Genomic DNA, 11,513 nt, shown 5'->3' with positions numbered 1-11,513 from the left:
ATCCCTATCATCATTATAATTCCACTCTGGATCCTTTAGAGGCCATTCCACATCGGCCTTACCTTTCGCAACAAGGGCATTTCCTGCTGAGATAACATCTGTAATCTCAGTTGGGGACAGTAAAGTTTCCAAAAGGCAAGTAACATCAGCCCAACTGGGTTGATATGCATTAAATATAGTCCTTAACTGTGAAATTACAGTGTTAGGATTTTTCTCAAAACTAGGGATGATTGATTTCCATGCGCTCAAGTCACTTGGTCTAAAGGGGCTATATTTTCTGACTTGAATTGGCACTCCCTTCTTACTATGTTCTATAGCTTCCTGCAGAGGGAGTAGTTTCTGCTGATCTGATTCTGAACTTGGATCATCTCTAGTAGAAACAGCCATTTTGAGGTCTCTCTCCATATGTGAGAATTTCATTTCGAGGTCTCTCTCCATATGTGAGAATTTCCCCCATATCATAACAATGATAATAACAAAAACAATGATAATAACAAAAACAAAAAAAAACCAAAAAAAAATAAAATCCTTAGTCGTATGAACTATGGATGTGGTATTAAAAGGTATTTCAATTGCAGGCATAAAATTTCTACTTATATTAAACGTATTTTCCCAAAGATTCTCACGTATACTATTATACAAAAAACTTTTTGCTGCCTGAATGAGGAAAAAACCAATAATGTTATGAAGGACCATTGAGTAAACTATTCCTCTAAGTCGGGATGTTATGCTGTCCCAATACATTCCGATGAGAAAAATCAAAGGGATAGTAGAATATTCGAGCATCTTGCCCTTTAAACTGGGCTGGCTTTTCTGTTTAAAGCAAGACTCTTAGAGGCTTAAAGTCTTTAAGGGAGATTAGACAAAGGGAAAGTCCGTGGGGGGGGGGGGTAATTTGGAAAATCCACCGAATTGGCCGGCTTATGGCCAAACTAGGGAGGGTGGGAGGGTCCTTAAGGTCCCTTCGGGGTCGCCAAACTGTGAGATTTAAAATTGGATATTAGATCATAAATCTCCCCTACTTAACCTTTCCCTTAATTTATCTCCCAAACTAGTAAATGGAAGCAGGTTTTGGTTTTCTAGATAGACCTTTTTATTTATAGTTATGATAGTCACAAGGTGATGTTGGTTAGAAGGATAGGAAAGTAGAAACACAATACAAATCGTCTTAAGTCTAAGCTTAGTCTATATTCCTTATAACAACTCACCAAACCGACAAGGCCACCAACCGACAAGGCCACCTTTGGAGAGAGAGTCCGTGCCGCGCCGTCAGGAGTCCCGCCAAGCAGGCAAAAAAGGCCTCTCCCCTTTTCTCCACCCCGGAAGTCAAAAAACCCGGCAGGCAGTCTGACATGCGCAGCAGGCGCACTGTACCTGGCAGGCAGTCTGACATGCGCAGCAGGCGGACTGTTCATCTCCTCCCCAAAAGGGTGGTCCTTGAAAAACTGGCGTCTTTCAGTTATCCTAACCGACTGTTAAAAACTTTCATATTTTACCACAAGGTAGAGATTTGTGTGTTATTTGCATAGAAGTGCTAGTTAAAAGTCATGAGTGTGGATTAGATCCTCAGGCCATGTGTAGGAGACTGAGTGGAAGAAATGAAAACACAACTTTGTCAAAAGTTGGCAAAGTGGGCTATCTTTAGGGAAGGTTAGTCAGGATGGAGGGGGACCTAATGGAAACCATGCCTTGCATAGAAGCTCTTGGGGACACCTATACTGAGAACAGCAGAAGGAAGAACCACTGAAGGAAAAAGACAGGAGAGAGAAAAGAAGTAATAGGAAAGAATTCAGAAAATGTCAATGCCATAATAACTCACAGCTATACATGATAATTGATAACATTTTCTTTATCATGAAGTACATTGTGCAAGTAGTAGTAGCTCCTTTTTTCAGATGAGGAAACTGTTTCAGAGATGTTGAATGGCATAGATACAGGAGAAAGGACTGAAAATAATCCTTGGATTTAGCTAGAAGGAGGTTCTTAGAATTCTAAGATGTACGGGACCTTAGAGGTCCTTACTAACTTTTGAAAAAAAATTTGATAGAGTAATGGGGTAAAATCCAGATTTTAGAATGTCGAAAAAGTAGATTGGAAATAGACGGTAGATGTGGACCACATGTTTGTGGAATCTGTCAATATGAATGATAGCAAAGAGTTTAGACTATAGCCAGATTGTATGGCATAGTTTAGGAGGCTTGACTGAACATCAGAAGAGCCTGTAAAAAAAAAAAAAAGAATTTTTGAAGATGTTAGAAGAAGATAATTATATAATTCTGAATGAAGTGGGAAATTGCAGATATCTGAGTCTAGAGTCTAGAGTAGATGTTCTTTAGAGAGAAGATACATTTCCCTTCTGAGAATGGAGGAAAAATGAGAGGACAGCTATGGAGACTACTATATTGAAGTTTAGATGGGAGTAGAAGAGATTTCCCAGCCAGATGCTCTGTAAAGTATGAGATGAGAATTCTTACATAGAGAAAATTGAATAAATGTATGAAGTGTGTCAGCATTCCCATCACATCACATTCCACAATAGAAGGCCAGTCCTATGAGGTTGGAGGCACAAAAACGATTTTCTGATCCTGAGTTCCCTTACCTTTTGGACATTCTCTGTAGTTTCTTACACAAGTGCTGTCTGTGGTTCTTACACCTATGAGTGACTCATCCCTTACCTTTTGGAGGAAGGACTTGGTTCTTGTTCCTACTCCTTTCTCCTCTCCTTGAAGATTTCTTTGTGAAAAGTGAGATTTGTGATGTTCATCTGACCTTCATTGCACAATGAAAGAAGCTACTCCCACTACAGACAGGAGGGTACTCCCAACCTTGAATTAGGTTGACTTAGAGAACCCTTATCTTGGCTTGCAACATATAAACAGTGGATCATCACCTCTACTAGAGAAAGTCTCTAGGGGTAATGCATCCAAGTGTCTTCAGAGGGGCCTATTCCAACCAATTACTCCTTGCTGACTCTAGAAATGTTTGATTTAACTGTATAAATGTAATACCAGAATCTCAGGTTTGTACTACACTGTAAAGGCTTCCATATTATGTATGTTTTCTAAGGACCAGTCTAATTAAATACAGAAAAGCTCAACACCAGTTGGTTGATCGCTTGGTGGTGAATTTTTTTGATGTGGTATCCAATCAAATGAACAAAAAATACAAAATTTCCATTCTTGTAGTCATGATGGCAGAATAGCAGAAAGGGAGACAGAGGAGTCTAAGAATCAAAGTTTTTAGACCATCTATAAACATTCTTATCTATTGTTACTCTAAATGTGTGGTCTTTGTCAAGGAACCATCAAGTAGCATTGGAGGAACTGAATCCTAATTTTTGACATTCTGACTATGATTGAAACAAGGAGGCAAAACAAAGGAGAAGCTAAGGAAATGATGGCTTAAAGTTTCTCCTTAGAGATACAAAGGAATGAATTGGTTTTTATCATGACAAGAAACATTATTTCAGGCTATATTTGGTCATGCGACATTGCAGTACTCATGATAAGTATTTGCAAAAAGACTGCTGTGAAAAATAATTATAGTTTATGCACTAGCATCTGCTGTAGAAAATGAAGCGTTCTACTAAAAACTAGATAATAGCCCTCCAAGTTAAATCAACATACCCTTTGATACTCCTTGATATCAATTCAGAAGTAGGCATACATGAGGATATAGAAAAAGCATATTGAAAAATATGGTTCTGGAGGGGACAGAGCCAAGATGGCAGATTAGAAGCAACCCAGCTAAAGTCTCTCAACATTCCTTTTCAAACAACTTTAAATTAATACCTCAAATCATGTTTTGGAGTGGCAGAACCAACAAAAGGTTCAGGACGAGACATTTTTCTAGCATAAGAATTTAGGAGGTTGGCAGAAGAAGTTTGTGACACCAGGATAGAAGCCTGTCTGGAGCCCACACAGCAGCAGTTTCTGGAGTTCTCAGCTCAGAGATGGTAAGGGGGTCTGAAAAGTGGTCAGAGAGAGATTACTGGGGAACTTTTGATGGCTCTGAGTACATCTGGCACTGCTTAGCAACTCTATTGCTCATAAGCAGTTTCGGTTTGCAGTTCCAGGGAGGAGAGGAATGCTGGGGGTTAGCCACAAGGGAGCAGAGGCCCTGATCTCAATTCTAAGGTAGAGGGGCAGGTAGGTGGCACAATGGATAAAGCACCGGCCTTGGATTCAGGAGGACCTGAGTTCAAATCTGATATCAGATACTTGACACTTACTAGCTGCGTGACCCTCGGCAAGCCACTTAACCCCCATTGCCCCACAAAACAAACAAATAAATAATTTTAAGAAATAAAAAATTCTAAGGCAGAGAGAATGCTAGTGCTAATGGCTACAGGGGAGCAGGGGCCCTTTCTGGGTAGAGACCAAAGAGCAGATCAGTAAAGCAGTGACCATACCTCTTCCAGGATAACACCACTTAGGAAGAACAAAACTTGCAGACATCCTCCTCCCCTCCCCAAACTAGGTCTGAAAACAGCATGGAAAAAACCTGAGGCTTAGGACGGTGCCTTCTCCCCCAGGTGAGCAGAGCCCAACTTCAACATAAAGTTCAAAGTCAAGAAATAGACTGAAAAAATTATCAAACAACAATAAAGAATTTGACCATAAATGGAAGGGGAAACCAAGACATAAACTCAGAAAAAGATAACAATATGAAGACAGCTAACAAAAAAGCCTCAAAGAAAAATGCCAATTGAACCCAAGCCTAATAAGAATTTTTGAAAAAATTAAAGAAAGGGATGAGTGGTAGAGGAAAAATTGGAAAAGGAAATGAGCGATACAAGAAAATTATAAAAAAAATAAGCAGGTTGGTAAAAGAGGCACACAAACACACACACACTCCTGAAAAAAAAATAACACATTTAAAAAATAGAATTGGCTTAATAGAGAAAGACACAATAGCTGTGTGACCCTGGGCAAGTCACTTAACCCTCATTGCCCTGCAAAAAGAGAGAGAGGAGAGCTGGGGGGGTGGGATGGGGGGAGGGCACAAAAAATGCACTGAAAAGAATTCCTTAAAGAGCAGAATAGGTCAGGGGCAGCTAGGTGGCACAGTGGATAGAGCACTGGCCCTGGAGTCAGGAGTACCTGGGTTCAAATCCGGCCTCAGACACTTAACACTTATTAGCTGTGTGACCCTGGGCAAGTCACTTAACCCCAATTGCCTCACTAAAAAAAAAAGAAAAAAAGCAGAATAGGTCAAATGGAAAAGGAAGTACAAAAATTCATCAAAAAGAACTTAAGAAACAGAATTGGTCAAATGGAAAAATAAGTATAAAATTTCACTGAAGAAATTAATTTCTTTTTTTTTAAGTTTTCAACATTTGTTTTTATAAAATTTCTAGTTCCAAATTTTTCTCCCTTCCTACTCCCTCCCCCTAGACAGCAAGCAATCTGATATAGGTTATATGTGTACATTAAAGATATTTATTAGTCATGCTGTGAAAGAAGAATCAGAACAAAAGGGGAAAACCTCAAAAAAGAAAAAAAAAAGTAGAAACAGTGTGGTTCAATCTGCATCTAGATTCCATAGTTCTTTTTTTCTGGATTTGGAGAGCATTTTCCATCATGAGTCCTTTGGAATTATCTTGGACCATTGTATTGCTGAGAAGAGTCAAGTCTATCACAGTTGATCAACACTCAATGTTGTTGATACTGTGTACAATGTTCTGGTTCTGCTCGTCTCACTAAGCATCAGTTCATGTAAATCCTTCCAGGTTTCTCTGAAATCTGTCTGTTCATCGTTTCTTGCAGCACAATAGTATTCCATTACATTCATATACCACAACTTATTCAACCATTCCCCAATTGCTGGGCATCCCCTCAAATTCCAATTCCTTGCCACCACAAAAAGAGCAGCTATAAATATTTTTGTACATGTGGGTCCTTTTTCCTTTTTTATGGTCTCTTTGGGATAAAGACCTAATAGTGGTATTGCTGGGTCAAAGGGTATGCACAGTTTTATAGCCCTTTGGGCATAGTTCCAAATTACTCTCCAGAATAGTTGGATCAGTTCACAGCTATTAGTGTTCCAACTTTTCCACAGCTTCTCCAATATTTATTATTTTCCTTTTTTGTCATATTAGCCAATCTGATAGGTGTCAGGTGGTACCTCAGAGTTGTTTTAATTTGAATTTCTCTAATCCATAGTGATTTAGAGCATTTTTTCATATGACAAGAGATAGCTTTGATTTCTTCATCAGAAAACTGCCTCTTCCTACCCTTTGACCATTTCTTAATTGGGGAATGACTTGCATTCTTATAAATTTGATTTAGTCCCCTATATATTTTAGAAATGAGACCTTTATCAGAAACACTGGCTGTAAAAATTGTTTCCCAGCTTTCTGCCTCCCAAGAAAATGATTTCTTAAAAATTTGAATTGGGCAAGTGGAAGCTAATGACACCACAAGACATCAAGAACAACCAAAGTAAAAAGAATGAAAAAATAGAAGAAAGTGTGAAATATCTTATTAGAAAAATGACTGACCTGGGATCAAGGAGAGACAATTTGATAATTATTGTACTATCTGAGAACCATGATCCAAGACGTATTTCAATAAATTATCAAAGAAAATTGCCTCAATGTCTTAGATCCAGAAAGTAAAATAGAAATTGAAATAATTTACCAAAGACTTCCTGAAAGAGATCCCCAAAGGAAAACTCCCAGGAATATTATAGCTAAATGCCAAAGCTCCCAGATCAAAGAGAAAGCCCTGGATTCAGGAGGACCTGAGTTCAAATTTGGCCTCAGACACTTGACATTAGCTGTGTGACCCTGGGCAAGTCCCTTAACCCTCATTACCCCCCCCCACAAAACAAACAAACAAACAAACAAACAAAATAATCTACCCAGCAAAACTGACCATAATCTTTTCTAGGGAAAATGGACATATAATGAAATAGAGGGCTTTCAAGCACTCCTGATGAAAAGACCAGAACTGAACCGAATGGAAAATGGGACAGGGAAGCATAAAAAGTTAAACATGAAAGTAATAATAAGGATCCCAATAAAGTCAAACTGTTTGTTTCCTTCTATGGAAAGATGATACATGTAACTTCTAAGAGCTTTGTTATTATTAGGGCAGTTAAAAGGAGTTTATATAGAGGGCATGAGTGTGAGTCAATTATGATGGAATGATCTCCAAAAAAAAATTAAGGCGTGAGAAAAAGGGATGCTCTGGGAGAAGGAGGAGGGAGAGGTAGGATGGGGGAAGATTTCTCACATAAAAGAAGTGTGCAAGGAAGAGCTTTTACATTGCAGGGGGAAATGGGGAGTGGTGGCATGCAGTGCTTGAAGACTCTCATCAGAATTAGTTTAAAGAGAGAATACATCTACACACTCAGTGGTGTATAGAAATCTATCTTTCCCAGTAGGAAAATAGGAGGGGAAGTGTATAAAGAGAAAGGGTGAGGGGATTATAAGGGGGAGGACAGATTAAGGGAAGCAATTGTAGAAGAAAAACAGACATTTGAGAAGGGACAGGATAAAAAGAGAAGAAGAAAAAGAAGAAAATGGGGTGGAGATAAATACACATTTGTACTCATAACTGTGAATGTGAATGGGATAAGCTCCCCATAAAACAGAAGCAGATAGCAGAATGGATTAGAAACCAGGATCTAACAATATGTTGTTTACAAGAGACACATTTGAAACAGAAAGAAACACAAAGAGTTAAAATGAAGTGCTGGAACATAATATATTTCAGCTGAACTAAAAAAAAAAAAGAAAATAGGGGTAGCAATCATGAACTCAGACAAAGCAAAAGCATTAATTAAAAGGGATAATCAGGGGAAACTACATTTTGCTAAAAGGTACCAAAGACAATGAAGTAATATCAAAAGTTTTTATAGAAGAATTCTCTGATAAAGGCCTCATTTCTTTTTTTTTAAAGGCCTCATTTCTCAAATATATCCTGAGAATAGAACTGAGTCAAATTTATAAAAATAAGAGATTTTCCTCAGTTGATAGATGGTCAAAGAAAATAAACATGTAGCTTTCAAGAAGAAGAACTCAAAGCTATCTGTAGTCATATAAAAATGCTCTAAATCACTATTGATTAGAGAAAAGCAAATTAAAATAACTCAGAGGTACCACCTCACATTTATTGGAAATGACAGTGCTAGAGGGGATGAAGGGAAAATAGGTACATTAATGAGTTGCTGATAGAGTAATGAACTGGTTAAACCATTCTGGAGAACAATTTGGAACTAGGCTCAAAAGGCTATCAAACTATGCATACCCTTTGACACAGCAATACCACTACTAGGTCTATATCCTAAAGAGATCAATAAAAAAGGAAAAGGACCTATAAGTACAAAATTATTGCAGCTCTTTATGTGGTGGTAAAGAACTAGAAATTGAGGGGATGCTCATCAAATGGAGAATGACCGAACAACTTGTAGCATATGATTGTGTTGGAGTCCTATTGTGCTATAAGAAATGACCAGGGGGATGATTTCAGAAAAACAAGGCAAGACATATATGAACTAATGCAAAGTGAAGTGAGAAGAACCAGGAGATCTTTGTGTACAGTAACAGCAATGTTGTAATAATGGTCAGCTGTGAAAGACTTCCCTACTCTGGTCAATACAATTATCCAAGATGATTTCAAAAGATTCATGATAAAAAAAAATGCTATCTACCTCCAGAGATAGAACAGATGAATTCTGAAAGAAAATCCAAGTATAATTTTCTCACTTTCTTTATTTTTCTTGCTTTTTTGAAATATGGCTAATATGTTTTGCATGATTTCACATGTATTAAAAATATTAAAATAAGAAAAATAAGGGGCTTGGGGGGGCAGGGCAATGGGAGTTAAGTGACTTGCCCAGGGTCACACAGCTAGTAAGTGTCAAGTGTGTGAGGTCGGATTTGAACTTAGGTCCTCCTGAATCCAGGGCTGGTGCTTTATCCACTATGCCACCTAGCTGCCCCTAAAATAAGGTTTAATAGTAAGAAATGAGAGAGGCAAAAAGCTTACAGAATGTAAGGACATAATAACATGCTTTAAGAAATGATGAATGTGACAAATACAGAGAAACATGAAACTAATTCAGTGTGAAGTAAACAGAACCAAGAAAACTATTCACAATGATTAAAATAATGTAAATGGAAAGATCAACTATACACAAAAATAAAAAATGAATGTTGCAAAATTATAAATAAAAAGTATGGTTCAAAGGAAGACAAAAGAAAACACCCCCAAACCCACCTCTTTGCAGAGATGGGAGGTCTACAAAAGTTGCACATTGCAGACATTTTTAGGCTTTTTTAATGTATTCATCAGTTATGATGATTTTTTTCTTGTTTTTCTTTTATTGTCTTTAAAACCATACTATTTATTATATGGAATTGCTCTCTGGGATGGGTAGGAATATTGGAGAAATCTATGATGATGCAAAACCCCAAAAAGACATCAATAAAAATTTATTTAAAACAAATGAATAAAAATTGGGGCACAGTAAAACACCAAACAGCAGAATAAATGAAAATAATCATATTTTAAATGGCAGAAAATGATTGATTACTGATGTAGGAATCATTCTAAAATCAGCTGTCATTGTACAGTTAGACCACTGACTTCTTTTTTTTTTTTTTTTTAGTGAGGCAATTGGGGTTAAGTGACTTGCCCAGGGTCACACAGCTAGTAAGTGTTAAGTGTCTGAGGCTGGATTTGAACTCAGGTACTCCTGACTCCAGGGCCAGTGCTCTATCCACTGTGCCACCTAGCTGCCCTAGACCACTCACTTCTTAAAGCATAAAACTTAGAAGCAAGCATAAACATGAGAAGTGGTATGTATTTCAATTAAAACAACTCCAACCATACTTCTTTAAACAAATGATTAAGGCTAAAATATGAGAAATGACTAGAGGAAAAAACATTGCTTACATTTTTCTGTGGAAGTTTAACCAATTAAGGAAGAGAGATCGACATTAATTATAACAATTTCCTATAGAAATTTAAATCAATTACCACAAAGAAGATACCAAAAGGGCCTTAAAACCATTAGGCAACAAACATTTGACTTACCAAGTAGAAAAATATGGCAGGCAAAAGCAACAATATTTTAGAATATAATATTGTTTGTAAAAAAAAAATGTTCAGGGGAAGAAGGTGGAAGATTTTGAGCAGTATTTCTTCATAAAATTAGTGGAGATGGGAGTGGGGAACAAGTTTAAAGAAAACTTTGATGAGGCATCCAGCCAAGCCAAGTTAGCCTAAGGCTATTTAAGGACAAAACTGGAAGGAGGGTAACAAGCAAACAAAAGATGGATTTTTATAACAAACTTTCATCATCAAGGACAGTGGCATTACATATTTAGACTCTAATATCATAGTTCCAGATGTGTTCCTTAGGAAGTAAAAATTGTACTGAAGAAAACAAAGATAGGAAAAGTAGCTGAACTAGTTGAAGTATAAAAAAAAGAGGTGTGTGATGGATTCAGGTGACACAATTTTGATGGCATTGAAATGTTTTAGGACTTGATTCAAATCAATACAATATCATGCACAAACAGGAACATCTGGGGGACCTCACTATCTATAATAAAAGTTTTTAACCCGGAGTTTGCGATCTTGTTTTTTTTTTAATTTTCATACCTATATTTCTTTTTCTTTTTTGGGGGGGGGCAGGCAATAAGGGTTAAATGACTTGCCCAAGGTCACACAGCTGGTAAGTGTCAAGTGTCTGAGGTCAGGTTTGAACTCAGGTCCTCCTGAATCAAGGGCCGGTGCTTTATTCACTGCACCACCTGGCTGCCCTCATACCTATATTTCAATATAGTTGGATCCTTTGCAATCCTATGTATTTTATTCATTTAATAAACACATTCTGAGAAGAGGTCCACAGGTTTCATCAGACTGCAAATAGGATTCATGACATAAAAAAGATCATGAATCTCTGGTAGGTAGGTATCAATCCTTACAATATTTAAAGGATGGAAAGATAGCAAATTTGTAGAAAAAATTGCAAACTTTATTGCCTCCCTTCTCCTCCACCCTTGGTAGCTACAAGCTTATCAGTAACTACTGACCCATATATCTCTTTTCTGATCTATATAAAAATTCATGAGAATAATATACATATTCATTAAAGACACCCTAGATGGGGATAATAGAAGGAAACAGGCAAGCTAGTATAATCAGTATTCCATATGATAATTATACCTTTTTCATCTTGAAAAAGATGAAAGAGTTGAATCTTCCACTGTGTTTTGTTTTGTTTTTTTGCAGGGCAATGAGGGTTAAGTGACTTGCCCAGGGTCACACAGCTAGTTAAGTGTCATGTGTCTGAGGCTGGATTTGAACTCCGGTACTCCTGAATCCAAGGCCAGTGCTTTATCCACTACGCCACCTAGCTGCCCCCACTTCCACTGTGTTTACTGTTCATTGACTATTTTTTTTCTTTTTCTTTTCCAGGGCAATGGGGATTAAGTGACTTGTCCAGGGTCACACAGCTATTAAGTGTGAAGTGTCTGAGGGTGGATTTGAACTCAG

The sequence above is a fragment of the Dromiciops gliroides genome, chromosome 1, assembly GCF_019393635.1.
Source record: "Dromiciops gliroides isolate mDroGli1 chromosome 1, mDroGli1.pri, whole genome shotgun sequence".
In the NCBI taxonomy this organism is placed as follows: Eukaryota; Metazoa; Chordata; class Mammalia; order Microbiotheria; family Microbiotheriidae; genus Dromiciops; species Dromiciops gliroides.
This window is presented reverse-complemented; position numbering follows the sequence as displayed.